This window comes from Narcine bancroftii, chromosome 2 (assembly GCF_036971445.1).
Source record: "Narcine bancroftii isolate sNarBan1 chromosome 2, sNarBan1.hap1, whole genome shotgun sequence".
NCBI classification, from domain to species: Eukaryota; Metazoa; Chordata; class Chondrichthyes; order Torpediniformes; family Narcinidae; genus Narcine; species Narcine bancroftii.
The window spans coordinates 227,799,625-227,816,850 of record NC_091470.1 but is presented as its reverse complement, the minus strand read 5'-3'; the positions used below and the strand labels follow the sequence as shown (position 1 = coordinate 227,816,850).

The 17,226-nt window shown below is 42.7% G+C and overlaps 1 long non-coding RNA gene across 1 annotated transcript; it reads left to right on the top strand.

Moving 5' to 3' along the window:
- The first annotated feature begins 1,905 nt into the window (after positions 1-1,905).
- LOC138752621 (uncharacterized) lies at positions 1,906-4,378 on the top strand. The gene is made up of 2 exons (XR_011350771.1): positions 1,906-2,106; positions 4,058-4,378. It is a non-coding gene; the product is annotated as an uncharacterized lncRNA (long non-coding RNA).
- The last annotated feature ends 12,848 nt before the right edge of the window (positions 4,379-17,226 follow it).

Genomic DNA, 17,226 nt, shown 5'->3' with positions numbered 1-17,226 from the left:
ATACCTGAACTGAAGCTACCTTGATCAGACATGGTAAGATTAAAAGAGAAAATGCTGTAAATACTCAGCTTGTCAAGCAACATCTATGGACAAGGAATTGGTCAACCTGCGATGTTAACTATTTATCTCCGCTTGGCCTGCTAGTGTGTTTCTTGCATTTTTGGTTCTTATTTCAGATTTCCAGCATCTGCCAAGTTTAAGGTTCACACCAGATGCAGCTGGGTTAAAATCTGGGTCAGAGTTCAAAATGTAACAAATCGGAAATAGAAGCAGAAAATCTAAGATGTCCTCAAATCAACCCTCTATTTCCCATATCTGCCCTTGCCCAAGGACAGGACAGGGACACCTCATCCTCACCTGCCACCCCACCAGCCCCCGCATCCAACTTCTGCTACCAACAATACAATCCCAACACTGGACATATCTTCCCCACACCTCTCCGCTTTCCATAGGTATTGATCTCTCTGCAAATTCCTCAGCCACTCATCCCTTCCCACCAATTGCTACCCCTCCCCCCTCAGTACGTATCCCTGCACTTTCAACCTCCTCCCTCGCAACCATTTGGGGCCCCATATCTTCCAAGTAAAGGAACTTTTCACCTATGAATCCGCAGGGGCCATTTACCTCATTGGTGCTCCCAACGCAGACTGGGAGATTGTTTTGCTGAGCATAACTTGCTCTCTCCAGTGCAACAGGGAGGCCACACATAAATTGGAGTAAAAACATCTTGGATTCCACCTCCGTAGTCTCCAAGCAGATGGCATCAATATTGACCCCCCAACCCCATTCTCTCACTTTTCTCCCATCACTCTCACTTCTTTCCTTCCCTTCTCTCTCCCCTGCCCATCACTCATATCTCCTGTCCTCCAGCTCCCCACCCTTTCCCTTCCTTTCTCAGCCCCTTTCACTTCTTTCCCTCCCACTTAGCTTTACCTATCCCCCACAAACCTGTGCTCCTTCCCCTTCCTCTCGCCCCACCCCCCCCCCACCCTCTTTCTTATTTGGGTGTTTGCTTGACATTTGTCATTCCTGATTAAGGGTTTCTGCCTGACTGGCTCAGTTCCTCCAGCAGTTTTGTGTAATGCTAGAAATATGCAGCTTTCTGGAGATCATTTTCTGTTGTTCCTTCAATTTTCTGACATCTGCAAACTTTTGCTTTTTGATAACAAACGTGAGTTATTTGAAATTAACAACACCACTGATTGTTTTGTGAAAGTTTGCAGACTCTGCAATTGTAGTATAAACACACAGTAAATACTGGAGAAACTCAGCCGGTCTTTCAGGAGGTAAAGACATATTGCTGACATTTCAGGCTCAAGCCCTTCTTCAGGGAATAAGCAAAATGTTAAAAAAAAACCGGGAAATCTCAAAATACGGACAGTGCCAGCTGGGGGAGGGGTCCAGACCAACAACAGGGGTTCATTTGTTATGTATATGTCTATGCGAAAGGAGACAGAGAAAAGGGAGGGAGACAGAGCTGAGGGAAGAAGTGGGGGTTGGGTGAGGGGGGAGAGGTTTAATGAAAGCCAGAGAAGTTGGTTAATGCCATCCAGTTGGAGGGTGCCCAGTCGAAAGATAAGGTGTTCTTCCAATTTGTGGGTAGTCTCAGTCTGGCAGTGTTTGAGACCATGGACAGACATGTCAGCAAGGGAATGTGATGGGGAATTGAAATGAGTGGCCACTGGGAGATCTATCCTATTGCAGCGGACTGAGCCAAGGTGCTCAACAAAGCAATCACTTCAATCCAGCTCATCCATGCCAACCAAGATGTGTTCCTGAGCTAGTCTTATTTGCCTGCATTTGGCTTGTATCCCACCAAACATTTCCCATTCATGACCAGCATAAATGGCCTTTTGGCTCTGCCGTTTTTTAACCTTTCATAACATATATCCACAGGAGCAGAGGAATGGAGCAGGGCACCAGAAGACAGGGAGACCACTCTGAGAAGCAGAGGAGATGACTCACGGGATGGTGACCATGGCGGAGAACCAGTGAAGGGACTCTGCAGCGGTGGGCTACTGGAGACTTGAAGCGAGGAACAGATACAGTGATCTGCTGGAGAAGGCTGTGGCTGCAGACTGCTGGAGACTGGCCCTAGATTGGCAGGTATGGGAACTGGGATGCGAGGAGGTGCCAAAAAGTTCCTGATTTTGTTGGAGGTTTGGGTCTGGAGCTCAGGTTGCCATGGTTTGGACTGGACTCTGTGTGGCTGTAGAAGAGTTGGAGGCAAATCTATAGACTTGGACGATTTCTCCTCTTGTGGTCAGTGGTGTGGTCCAAATTGATCTGAATGGGAATATAGAGTTTCCAGAACAAATCAAGGGGCTCAGTGGCTAAAGGACCCACACAGACTCCAGGCTGCTGGAGATTGGCTCATGTAACCAGGTATCGGAATTGAGATTTGAGAAGGTGCTGAGGGCAAGAAGGGCTCCTGAAGGTTCTTGGGCACTGAAAGTGTCCTGATCTGGAACTTGGGTGGCTGATGGTTTGGACTGGAGTCTGTGCAGCTGCAGAGGCTGCAGGAGCATTGGGGGTAGATCCAAGGACACTCAGTGTCTCAGAGGGGACTCCCTATTGTTTCTCTTATTATTAGGGGCACCAAGCAACGCTCATTGTGACTCTTTGGTTGCCTTATTACATTTTTAATGTATTATTATGTGACAATAAAAGGTCTGGGTCCATGGGTAACCTACAGTACGAACACCAGTATGAACCAGCTGGTGATTGGGTATAAAACCAGATGCAGAAAATGGGGACATGCACTTGTTAGTAGGGCCTGGAAACAGTGACATGGAGTCCAAAGGGTTAAACATTTCATTTGTACCCACCTCTGCAACTAACTTCCTTATACCCAACAACCTCAGTGTGAATAACTTGCCTCTCAGACTCATTTAAATCTTTTCCCTCTCACTATAAACCAGTGCCATCTGGGTTTAGATATCCCCCACCCTGGATAAAGACTGTGACCGTCCACTTTATCTATGCTCATCGTAATTTTATAAATTTCTAAGCATCAGCCTCCTTCAATTACAACTCTCACTTTCTTGGACAGTGGGCCCTTGAGATGGTTCTCTGTGACCATTTGCATCTCCTCTAAACCCAGATTGCTTCCGTTTTTTCCCATTTGCCACATACCCTTGTGCCTTTGGTTGGTGATTCTCTCAGCTTCTACTTCACTTTCCTTCTTTATTGAACCGTTTTTAAACTGTTAAATTCTCACTTCTCGTAGCTCTGTTGAAAGGTCATGGATCCAAAATATAAATTCTTTTGTTATAAAAACAGAACATACTGGAAAATCCTGACGACAGGTCATCAACCTGATATATTAACTCCCTTCCTGTCTTCTACGGTTAGAGCCTGGTCTGCTAAGTGTTTCCAGCATTTTCTGGTTTTAAAAAAAGCTCATGGGTCGGAATTTTAATATACAGGGACATATGGTTTAGGAGAGAATAGAGTGAGCAAGGAATTTGTTTTAAAAACGGGAAAATTCCCAGTGCACTAGGAAATTCTCTCTATCTCATTGACATCTACATTTAAATTCTGTACACTTGGCTACCTACATGTGAGCAAACCCCACCTTGGAAAGTAACCAATTTCAATTGGTTAATATTGATTAAAATAGCTTGAAACATATTTCCCACAAGCCAGCCTCCTCTCTAACTGAAAAATGAACTCACCAGATGAACAGTCATCAATCTGAAACAGCCCATCTGTTTCTCTGACAGACTTATTGAGCATTTCTGCCATTTTCTGTCTTTGTTTCTGATTTCCAGCTTCTGCAATCCTTTGCTTTTCTTCATCTCTGGCTTCTGTGCCTTTGCATCAATACATGTTGACGATATCCTTCAGGTACCTAAAAGCATGGAGGTAATCTTCAGGATGACTATGGTTGTGTTTGTGGACTTGCCAGTTTTAGCTATTTTAGAACACGATGCAGTAAAATGTAACAACAGTTAAGTGTTTTGCTGCTGGAAAAGTATTGTTATTCAGAGATTTAGGTTCATTTACTGTCATGGACACAAAATACTCAAAAGTCTTTTTCCTTTGCCATGAAAAGACAGACGAAGAGAGGCTACTAGTCCAGCATCTCGATCAAGACAGGAAAAGATCAGGAGAGTCCATTCAGAGACATTGCATGGACTCCGTCGCCTCTTCCGATACCACTGCCTCCTGCAATAGGTAACTTTGGTAGCTACATGGTGAAGCTGAAACTGAGGTATCCATGTCACATCTCCTCAGCCCCTTGTTCTGAAGCCCTGAAATGACTGGGAAGCTTGTTAGTGGCTGAAGCCCTTCTTGAGTCCTGCTTCCCATCAACACCTTCACGAACCCTGGACCTGATACCTGGTTATATATAAAATAAACATTCTTCTTTGGCTTGGCTTCGCGGACGAAGATTTATGGAGGGGGTAAAAAGTCCACGTCAGCTGCAGGCTCGTTTGTGGCTGACCAGTCCGATGCGGGACAGGCAGACACGATTGCAGCGGTTGCAAGGGAAAATTGGTTGGTTGGGATTGGGTGTTGGGTTTTTCCTCCTTTGCCTTTTGTCAGTGAGATGGGCTCTGCGGTCTTCTTCAAAGGAGGCTGCTGCCCGCCAAACTGTGAGGCGCCAAGATGCACGGTTTGAGGCGTTATCAGCCCACTGGCGGTGGTCAATGTGGCAGGCACCAAGAGATTTCTTTAGGCAGTCCTTGTACCTTTTCTTTGGTGCACCTCTGTCACGGTGGCCAGTGGAGAGCTCGCCATATAATACGATCTTGGGAAGGCGATGGTCCTCCATTCTGGAGACGTGACCCATCCAGCGCAGCTGGATCTTCAGCAGCGTGGACTCGATGCTGTCGACCTCTGCCATCTCGAGTACCTCGACGTTAGGGGTGTGAGCGCTCCAATGGATGTTGAGGATGGAGCGGAGACAACGCTGGTGGAAGCGTTCTAGGAGCCGTAGGTGGTGCCGGTAGAGGACCCATGATTCGGAGCCGAACAGGAGTGTGGGTATGACAACGGCTCTGTATACGCTTATCTTTGTGAGGTTTTTCAGTTGGTTGTTTTTCCAGACTCTTTTGTGTAGTCTTCCAAAGGCGCTATTTGCCTTGGCGAGTCTGTTGTCTATCTCATTGTCGATCCTTGCATCTGATGAAATGGTGCAGCCGAGATAGGTAAACTGGTTGACCGTTTTGAGTTTTGTGTGCCCGATGGAGATGTGGGGGGGCTGGTAGTCATGGTGGGGAGCTGGCTGATGGAGGACCTCAGTTTTCTTCAGGCTGACTTCCAGGCCAAACATTTTGGCAGTTTCCGCAAAGCAGGACGTCAAGCGCTGAAGAGCTGGCTCTGAATGGGCAACTAAAGCGGCATCATCTGCAAAGAGTAGTTCACGGACAAGTTTCTCTTGTGTCTTGGTGTGAGCTTGCAGGCGCCTCAGATTGAAGAGACTGCCATCCGTGCGGTACCGGATGTAAACAGCGTCTTCATTGTTGGGGTCTTTCATGGCTTGGTTCAGCATCATGCTGAAGCTTGTTAGTGGCTGAAGCCCTTCTTGAGTCCTGCTTCCCATCAACACCTTCACGAACCCTGGACCTGATACCTGGTTATATATAAAATAAACATTACATCACAGTAAAGTCCCTTTCATCCATGTTTCTGCATAAAAGACTCTTGAAAGCCCCTACTGATCCAGCCTCCACCACCACCCCTGGCAATTCATTCAGGGCACCCACACTCTCTGATACCTTCCTTAAACTTTCCTTTCTTCACTTTGAACAGATATCTTATGGTGTTTGCTATTCCTGCCCTGGGAAAAAGGTACTGAATCTATGCCTCTCATAATTATGTAGACCTCTATTAAGTCACCTCTTATCCTTCTTTGTTTCAAGGAGACAAAGCTCTTGATCTGCTAATCTTGCCTCATAAAACATATTTTCCAATCCAGGCAACATCCTGATAAATCTCCCCTGCACTCTTTCCATAGTTTCCACATCTTCCCTGTAATGAGGTGACCGAAATTGAACACAATATTCTAAGATTTAGAGCTGTAACATTGCCTCATGACTTCTGAACTCAATCCCCCAATTAATGAAGCCCAGTATACTATAGGCTTCTTAACTGTCCTATCAACCGGTGCAGCAGCCTTAAGAGATATTTAGATTTCAACCCCCCAAGGTCCCTCTGACCTTTGTTAAATATCCTACAATTAACTATGTACTCTGCGTTTTAGTTTGTCCTTCTAAAATTCAACACCTCACACTTATCTGGATTGAACTCCATCTGCCACTTTTCCGCCCACCTCTGCATCCTGCCGATATTCTGCTGCAATTTACAACAGTATTCAACACTATCAACCACACCTGCAAACCTACTGACTCATCCCTCTACTTCTTTGTCCCGGTCATTTATAAAGATCACAAAGAGCAGGGATCCCAGACAGATCCCTGCTGAGCTCTACTAGTTACTGACCTCCAGGCAGAATACTACTCTCTGCTTTCTACAGGCAAGCCAATTCTGCATCCACACAGCCAAGGTTCCATGGAGCCCATGCCTCATGTCTTACTGATCTTGTTCTGCCTTACTAAAATCTATTACACCACATCTACTGCCCTACCCTCATAAATTAATTTTGCTATTTCCTAAAAATCTCAATTAGGCCCATGAGGCATGACTTTCTCTTCACAAGGGGTCCACTGTTGCTATTTTCCAATCCTCCGGCATCTCCCTATGCCAAGGAGGATGCAAAGATCATTGCCAATGCCCCAGCAATCTCTACCCTCCCTTCCCATAGCAACCTGTATCTCATGTCCAGTCCCGTGGACTTATCAATCCTAATGTTTTTAAGAAGATCCAGCACTTCCTCTTTCTTAATCTCCACATGGTCCATCACAAGCTTGGTTCCCAGAAGCTGGCTGCCAATAGCCCCGTGACCTGGAGTGAGTCCTTGACTCTCTCTGCCTCTAGCTGGAGCCTCTGATGGGGTTTCATATCCAGAGCTATCCACTGGAAGATTTCTCCTTTTCTTGCTCTCCCTCTCTGATGCCCTGCCTTTGTCTGTTGCTTCCTTGTAGCTCACAGTCCCTGAAGTCTGGGCTGCTGAATATGGGCATTGCCACTTTGGGCTCTGAACTCGGTGGATTTTCATTGCAAAGCCTGTTATCGTCCTTGTTCTACAGGCAATTTAAACATGCATCAGGCCATTGGGTGGGACAGCCAGACAGTAAGACCCCGGGGTGGAGCGCTGCAAGACTGCATTCCCACTCCTTTACTCTTCTTGGGTCTACACCAGCTCCTCTGTCTCATTCTGAAAATCATGTGCAAACTCCGTTCCCCTTCCCCATCCAACAGACGCACCCAACACAAAGCTATTCCTCAAACTGTAAACCCCCTGCATTGTTCAGCGACTTATTATTCATCGCAAATGGCCACTTGTTAGCCCTTAAGTAAAAATAGGAAAGCCAATAAAAGGTGGAAAGAAATAATATTAGGTTGTCTCAAAATTAATTAATCTAACCAATCTTTCTTTCTTTCTTTGGCTTGGCTTCGCGGACGAAGATTTATGGAGGGGGTAAAAAGTCCACGTCAGCTGCAGGCTCGTTTGTGGCTGACCAGTCCGATGCGGGACAGGCAGACACGATTGCAGCGGTTGCAAGGGAAAATTGGTTGGTTGGGGTTGGGTGTTGGGTTTTTCCTCCTTTGCCTTTTGTCAGTGAGGTGGGCTCTGCGGTCTTCTTCAAAGGAGGCTGCTGCCCGCCAAACTGTGAGGCGCCAAGATGCACGGTTTGAGGCGTTATCAGCCCACTGGCGGTGGTCAATGTGGCAGGCACCAAGAAATTTCTTTAGGCAGTCCTTGTACCTTTTCTTTGGTGCACCTCTGTCACGGTGGCCAGTGGAGAGCTCGCCATATAATACGATCTTGGGAAGGCGATGGTCCTCCATTCTGGAGACGTGACCCATCCAGCGCAGCTGGATCTTCAGCAGCGTGGACTCGATGCTGTCGACCTCTGCCATCTCGAGTACCTCGACGTTAGGGGTGTGAGCGCTCCAATGGATGTTGAGGATGGAGCGGAGACAACGCTGGTGGAAGCGTTCTAGGAGCCGTAGGTGGTGCCGGTAGAGGACCCATGATTCGGAGCCGAACAGGAGTGTGGGTATGACAACGGCTCTGTATACGCTTATCTTTGTGAGGTTTTTCAGTTGGTTGTTTTTCCAGACTCTTTTGTGTAGTCTTCCAAAGGCGCTATTTGCCTAGGCAAATAGGCAAATCTAACCAATATAATATACATAACCTTCATGAATTGCAAACCTTCACTGAAACTTGAAAAACTATAGATGCTGGAAATCTGAAATCAAAATAAATATTGCTGGAAAATCTCAGCAGGTCATGGCAGCATCCACGGAACGAGAAACAGAGTTAATATGTATGGTCAAACACATGTCCTTTACAAGGCTTCATGCTTCTCTTTCTTCACCTTTCTATGTGCTGTGACACCCGGCCTCAGTGGGAGTTGAGATAGGCAGGTGGCTCAGACCCCCTCACTCTCTCTGCTGAGATGTTCTCGTCCGATGTCTTCTGGTTTGGGAACTGCTGAAGGTGCTGGGAAAAATTGCTCTGCCTTCACCTGTACAGGTGCAGATTTCACCTTTGATTCAGATGGCAGTATTTGGAAAAATGACCATGGGGTGGCTTTGAGCAGGGTATCTAGTTCTGAATTCGCTATTCATCAATACTGGCAGACCCCAGGTTACAAACGTTCAGCTTATGGACAACTCATACTTACAAATGGGCTATGCGTGGCTTCAGTGGTTCATTGGCTCGATGAAGGAGAATGCTGTCCGCTATTTTAAGTCAGATCACATTGCCAGTACCGTTGCCATTGACAATCTAAATCAGCATAATATGCCTGTTATCCTGTACTTTAGTTCAAGAAAAGCCCCGAAGCCTGATTTAAAAGCTACATGTGCAGCAAATTCTGACTTACTTACATATTTGACTTACAGACAGACTTAGGAATGGATCTCATTCATAATCCAGGGACTCCCTGTACTGACAATGAGTTGAACAAATGTTTGCTTCAAATCATTGAGCAAGGCAAAGATATAAAACATCCAACTTAAAGTTCTGGGGCAGCATGTAGTGGTCAGTGCAATGTTATTACAACATCAGTGACCTGGGTTTGAATACAGTGCAGTCTGTAAAGAGTTTGTACATTCTCCCATGGGTTTTCCTGGGTGTTCTGGTTTCTTCTCACCTTCCAAAATATATGGAGGTTGTAGGTTAACTTGGTTGTAATTGAACGGTACGAGTTTAAAATGGCTGGAATCGGTTTCAACTATGCTGCAAATAAAATTAAAAATAAATTTATGGCCTGTTGGCTTTACTGAAGGCTGACATCTCCTCATGCCTACGACAGATGTCCCAACACACTCGATCACTGCTTTATCAAGATAAGGAAGATCTACCACTATTTCCCGAGTCCGCATTTTGCCAAGTCAGATCATCTGGCTGTGCTCCTTCTGCCTTCCTACTGACAGAGCCAAAAAAGAGATGCTCCGGAGATCAGGAGAGCTAGAAGGTGATCGCAGGAGGCTGAAGAATGATTACAGGTCTTCCTCGAGTCAGCAGATTGGGAGGTGTTCAAGGACTCACTGAGGTTGTGAATGATTACACCAGGGCTGAAACAGACTTATCAAAACAACTGTGGATGAGTGTATCCCCACCAACTTGTTCAAGGTTTTCCCCAACCAGAAGCCCTGGATGAACAATGAAATCTGAAAACTGCTGAGAGTCAGGTCACAGGCATTTAAGTCCGGAGATCCAGATCAATACAGAAGGTGCAGATAAAACCTGCAGAAAGCCATTGCCCAGGTGAAGTGGAGTTTCTGGACAAAAATGGAAACCATGAGGATACCTGACAGCTGTGGCAGGGCCTAAGTGACATAACCTGCTACAAAACCTCAAAACATCTTGACAGCAAAGATGAGTACATCAAGATGCTCTTTATCGACTACAGTTCAGAATTTAACAGCATCATCCCATCAAAACTGATCAACAAACTCCAAGACTGCACCTCAACACCCCACTGTGTAATTGGATCCTGGATTTTCTCACATCCAGACCACAATCAGTGAGGATTGGTAAGACATCTCCTCCACAATCTCCATCAGTACCGGAGTACCACAGGGCTATGTTCTTAGCCCCTGCTCTACTCACTTTATACCTATGACTGTGTAGCTCAGTACAACAACAACACTATCTAAAAATTCAGTAATGATACCATGGTAATGGGTTGTATATGAAGAGGTGATGGGTCAGCATACAGGAGGGAGATTGAAAACTTGGCCGAATGGTGCACCAACCTTGCACTCAATGTCACCAAAATCAAGGAGCTGACTGTTGCCTATGATCCAGTTATTGTTGGGTGATCAGAGGTGGAGAGAGTGAGCATATTTAACTTCTTGGGGGTCACTACCTCGGAGAATGTTTCCTGGACCCAACACACCAATGGCATCATGAAGAAAGCACGTCAATGCCTCTACTTCCTCAAGAGTTTGTGTATCTTTGGTATGATGCCAGAAACTCTGACAAATTTCTACAGATATGTGGTGGAAAGTATGCTGACTGGCTGGTATGGGGACTCCAATACTCCAGAGCATAAACCTCTGCAAAATATAGTGGACACAGCTCAGGATATCACAAGCAGGACCCTCCCCATTATCAAGAACATCACAGGGAACATTGCTGTTGGAGAGAAACAGCAATGATCAAAGATCCACACCACCCAGCACACACTCTGTTCTCACTGCTACCACCAGGAAAAAGATTTAGGTGCCACAAGACTCATACCACCAGGTTCAGACACAGCTGCTACCCCTCCAGCATCAGACTCTTCAACAACTAACTCAATCATGGACTCATTTAAGGACTTTTACTTTTGCACTTTGTTTTTTTTTCTCTTCTCTGTGTTTCATCTTGTATGTGTGAGTTCTTAGACAATACATGGATGAAGAAAAAGGTTCTTTACTTTAAAGATGTTGTAAACAGCACCATGAGGCATGCCATGAAGTTGCAAGTCTCCATTACAGATCTCCGTACAATGTGTCAGCCCCCTGCTGGCAGCCAAGTCTAATCAAACAGTAAGGCATTGCTAATTGCATTGCAACAATGATCTCTATCATTACACTCTGTATTGCACAGTTTACATTTCTTTATTTGTTTACATGTGTACATTATGTACAGATTTTTTTGCACTACCAAAAAGTGGTAATTCTGCCTGGCCTGCAGAAAAAAGAATCTCGGGGTTTTATGTATGTACTCTGACAAGAAATCTGAAATGTGTTTTATGGTCCATTTTAATTTTTTTTTATTATGAATATTAATTTATGACCATCCGATGGTGATACCTTTAGATGCCGAAAAAGCGTTTGATAGAGTTGAGTGGAATTTTCTGTTCAAAGTTTTGGAGAAATTTAAGTTTGGTCCTTTTTTTATTGGTTGGATTAAGGCTTTATATAGTAAACCGGTAGCTAGAGTATTGACGAATGGTTTGATTTTGGAACTGTTTAAACTGACCCAATCTACTCATCAAGGTTGTCCTTTATCACCAGCTTTATTTGCGTTAGTGATCGAACCTTTGGCACAGTTGATAAGACAGAATACACAGATACAGGGTATGAAAGTTTTAGATGAGGAATATAAAATTAATTTATTTGCTGATGATGTATTGGTGTACCTAACAAATCCAGCCCAATCACTTTTGCATTTGAAGGAGTGTCTTTCTGGATATAAAGTTAATTGGGAAAATAGCGAAATATTACCGGTGAGTGAAGGAGATTATTCATCTTATAAAAAACATTCTTAATTTGAAATGGACAGATCGAATTAAGCATTTGGGTATATTCATGGATGTTAATTATCAATCTTTATATAAATTAAATTATGTTCCGTTAATAAAAAAATTAAAACTGATTTGATTAAATGGAAAGATCTGCCTATTAATTTATTGGGTAGAATAAATACAATTAAGATGAATATTTTTTCCACGTATACAATATTTATTTCAATCTATTCCTTATTTACTTGATAATATTTTTTTTCGAGATTTGAATAAAATGGTTAGGGAGTTTTTATGGAGTGGTAAATTTTCAAGAGTAGCCTTGAATAAATTAACTTGGAAATATGACCTAGGGGGACTACGTTTACCACATTCTTGAAATGATTATGAAGCAGCCCAACTTAAATTTATTAGTTCATTGATGGATTTGGAATGGCCTCCTAGTTGGGCCAAAATTGAGATGGCAAATACTTTTGAATTTGAAATACATCAATTTTTGTTTAGATGGAATGTAAATTTGTTTCAGCAATATAATGTGCCTATATTAAAACATTTAATGAAGCTATGGACAAAGAAAAAGAAAATGATAGGTTCTAGTGGTGAATTGTCGGCCTTGACTCTGTTGTATAATAATCAATGTATTTATTTCTCAATACATAATTGAAGTTTATTATATTGGAGATTTAAAGGTGTGGAAAATTTGCGAGATTGTTTTAAAGAAGGTAAATTTTTATCTTTTGACCAGATGAGGGATAGTAATGGTATTGATAAGAACTCTTTGTTTCTTTATTATCAAATGTGTTTGGTAGAGATATGATTTTACCTGAAATGACTAAATTTGAGACTTTTCTTATGAAGGTACCAGAGAAGGGTTATATTTCAGTTATGTATCAAATATTACAGGATGGTATGGATAAAAAGGGTTGGGATAAATCTAAAGGTAAATGGGAAGCGGAAATTGGTTTTATTTTTTCTGAGGATGATTGGTCAGATATTTGTTATGATAATGTAACGACTGATAAATGCACGTTATGCAATGATTAAATATAATTTTTTACATCAATTATACTTAACACCTGAAAAGCTAAAAAATATGGTTTTCATGAATCAGATTTGTGTTTTAGATGTGGTAACGTTGTTGGAACTTTTTTTCACGCAGTTTGGTCATATATATATATATATATATATATATATATATTATATACAATCTTTTTGGAAGAAAGTACAATTGTTTCTGAAATACCTGTAAAAGATTAAAATACCTTTAGATCCAACAGTAATTTGCAACCTCTGAAAGGTCTGGGATTAGATAAATTTCAACTTACTTTTGTATATTTAGCATTATCTGTAGCGAAAAAATGTATTGCTAGTACGTGGAAAGATACAAATATGATTGATATTAATAGATGGCATAATGAGATGAAATATTGTTTAATAATGGAAAAAATCACATATGTTTCGCATGATAACTATAGTTTTTTATTACTAAGTGGTTGTTATATTCAGAATATTTACATTTTGATTTACATTGATTAAATCTTAATATGTATGCTTAATTTTTTCTTCTCTCTTTATGGCTCTCCTTAGGAGAGTTGGCTGAAAGGGGGGGATTCTCTTTTTTTTTCTTTCTTTTTTCTTTTATATATATAAAATATATCGTTCATGTTTAGTTTATTGTTATATATGTTACTTATTATCTGTATTTTAATGAATAAATGAAGTTTAAAAAAATGAATATTAATTTATTTGTATTTTACAGTCAGTTTGTTTACATTTCTCTCTTTTGCATACAAATCTTTTTTCTGGAGTACAAAGTTACAAAGAAGTAGAAAATCTGCCTATCCCGCTGGAAAAAGAATCTCAAGGATGATGCCATATATTCACTCCGACAATACATCTAAACTTTGAACTCAACATACATGTTGCAGCAAAAATGCCTCATTATCAAAAGGAACTCTTACCTTTCTGTGCTCAAGGCACATAAAAGATTGGTTCCTTTCCTGGACCACTTGGTCTACATGGTTTATTCCATTGAAACACGAAAGTTTGCGGTTGCTGTGATTGTCGTCAAAACACAGAAATGCTGGAGGAACTCAGCAGGTCTCACAGCGTCCATAGGAAGGAAAGTATATGTGACATTTTAGGCCTGAGCCCTTCTTCAAATATACCTTGAAGGTATATTCTTCCTACCTTGAGGAAGGGTTCAGGCTCGAAATGGTGATTATATATCCTTACTTCCTATGGAAACTGTGAGACCTGCTGAGTTCCTCCAGCAATTAATGTGCTTTGCTACTTGGCTTGTTATTGCAACTGCTGATATTTATGGGATGCTGTTGCCTTCCTATCAGCAGACAGATTGAATGTGCTTCTTCTCACCAATTAAGGTGGATGTCAGCTGGCTGTTATATAAGGCTAGCTCAACAGTGCCGTCATTATTCATCAGAATAGTTAAATTGATGGAAAAAAGATCAGAGATAGTCTGCATGCATTGACTGCACCTGAAATCAAGTATAATAGACATCCCACATGAGATATGTACAAAAAGCTCTGTATTGTCACTAACATAGGCTTAGAACATTACCAACAAATCGCACCATGCAACAAGTGGTTGAGAAAGGCCATATTATTGGTAAGGAAGATAATGTTGAATGATAGACTGTTGTAATAGAACTAGAGCCAAGAAGGCATTCAGCAGTGTACAGTGGAGATCATTCTGGCTGGTGTCATCACAGTCTGGTACAGAGGTGCCAATGCTCAGGACAAGAATAAACTCCAGATGGTAGTGAACTTGGCCTGTACCATCACGGGCACCAGATTTCACGCCATCGAGGACATCTACATGAGGCGGTGTCTTAGGAAAGCAGCCTCTATCCTCAACCACCCCCCACCACCCAGGGCGTGTCCTCTTCACTCTGCTACCATCGGGGAAAAGGTACAGGAGCCTAAAGACAAGCACTCAGCGGCACAAGTCAGCTTCTTCCCCGCTTCCCGTCAGATTCCTGATTGATCAATGAACCAAAGATACTGCTTTACTTTGACTTTTTGTGCACTATTTTTATATATTTTTTGTAAGGCAGTTGATATGAATGTTTGCCCTGTGATGACGCTGCCACAAAACAATTAATTTTTTGACTTGTTCCTGACAACAAATTCTGATTCTGAATCAATGTCTAAGCATAACTTCAACAACATGTCAAACTCATTGAAGCACAATGTTTGAAATAAAGTGCCCAACCACCGTGTCCATCATTTTGCTCCATTTGGTATTACGTACATTAAAAAGTACATCCTGATACAGAAATCATTATCAGTAAAAATAAATCTAAACAAAATGGAGAGTTTTGGTTCTATTATCGAACCTCGAGGTACTGATTTTTAGACCTGTACTTTCTCTGAGCTTATGACTAAGGTGGTGTTGGCCCTTTATGATGTTGGCAATCTTCTTGAGGCTGCACCTTATATAGATGTCTGCAATGAATGGGAGAATAGAGCCTGGCTATGCTTGCAGCTTTCTGCATTCCTGGGATTCTGAATATCATTACCTTGCTCTGATGCAACCTGTCAGTATATTTTCCACAGTAGAGGTTTGACAGAGTATCCAGCAGCATGCCAAATCTGCTGAAACACCTTGGAGAGGAGAGACATTAGTGTGCCTTCTTCATGGTGGCCTCAATGTGCTGCCTCTAGGTAAGGCCTTCTAAAACATGGACTTGTCAGAACTTGAAGGTTCTGACTCTTCACCTCTGTCCCATCAATGCAGACAGGTGTGTGGTTCCTTGGCCCCTCCTTCCTAAAATCCTTGGTGATGTTGAGAGCAAGTTTGTTGTTCAAGCACCATCTGACCAGGTTCTCGGTCTCCACCAGGGATGGCATGATTAGCGAAGCGGTTAGCGCCACGCTGTTACAGTACCAGCAACCATGGATTGAATCCAGCACTGTCTGTAAGGATATGGTACATTCTGCATGGGTTTTCCCTGGGGGCTTTGGTTTCCTCCCACCATTCAAAACTTATCCCGGGTATAGGTTAATCAGGTGTAATTGGGTGACACGGGCTCATGGGCCAAAATGGCCTGCTACTGTGTTGTATGTCTAATTTTTTTAAAAAAGTCCTGTATTCCAATTCATTATTTCCAGTTATTCATCCAACAGTGGAGTCATCACCAAATTGATAGGGTGAGTTGGAGCTGAGCTTGGCTGTGCAAGTATGATGGACAAGGATTAGAGTAGGGGACTGAGCACTCTGTCTTGAGGAGTCCCAGTGTTAATGGTCAGTGTGGAGGAGATGATGGTGAAACTCTTCTCTGATTGAGGCCCGCAGAAAAGGAAGTCAAGGATGCACCTGAACAGACAGGAATTGGTTAAATTGGCACAGGCAGCACAGCTACAGTGGACTGAAAGGCCTGTTCTTGTGCTGTACCATTCTATATTCTATAACTGAATCAGAGCCACTGGGAGACATGAAGACATGAGGATGGGTAACCATATTCTCAGTTCATGGCCAGTGCAGAGATCTATATCCCTATGCTTTAATCATCTTCATCCACCATTTTCCCAGGCCAGAGAAACCAGAATCACCAACTTCCCTGTTTTATAAAGGACTTCGTTAATTGAGAAGGATATGGCTGTTCAGTGTAAAATTGATCAATGTTTAATTTTCTTTATGCTTTTACCAACCTACAAAAGTCTTATTCCAGCCACAGCAATGGTCCCACTAATTCTATATTATTACAGGAGCCAGATCTTGTCAGCTAGCTTTTGTTAGCTGGCTTCATGAGAAACATGACAAAACTAATTCAAGTTGATTGTTACGTGTACCAGGACTGCCATCCAGAATAAATTGGATTAGACGTTGGCTTTGTGGGAAAAACCAGAGAATGGTTGCAGAAGATGCCTCTCTGACTGGAGGCCAGTGACTAGCATTGTGGCTCAGCAGAGAGGAGCGGCATAGAGACTGGTAAACCCTTGTGGGATCAGATAACTCACACTACTACCCATTCAACTTACTCCTAAATCTGGTTCCACCTGCCTGCCCCTGCTTCACCTCTCCCCCTCATCTCTTTATACTGGTCACTTCCCCTCTACATTCTCAATCTTATTCAATGCCTGGACCAAGAATGACGGAAATCCCATGACTGCTATTTGTCCTGCTGACTTCCTCCAGCATTTTTGCATTTTGCTCGAGGAATCAAGTCCTTGAGGAGTCTCAGGCGAAATGACTTCAGGACAAATAGGTTTCCAGAATCACCTGACATGCACACGGAACTTTTTCTTCAGATGTAAACACGAAATGCTCCTTGGAACTTTAAAATTCCAGGAATGATCTTGGCTTTTCCTGGACTTCTTCTCTGGCAGAACAAGTTCCACCTCTATTAAGTTCCAACCACAATATAGAAGTGTAATTTTGGCAACT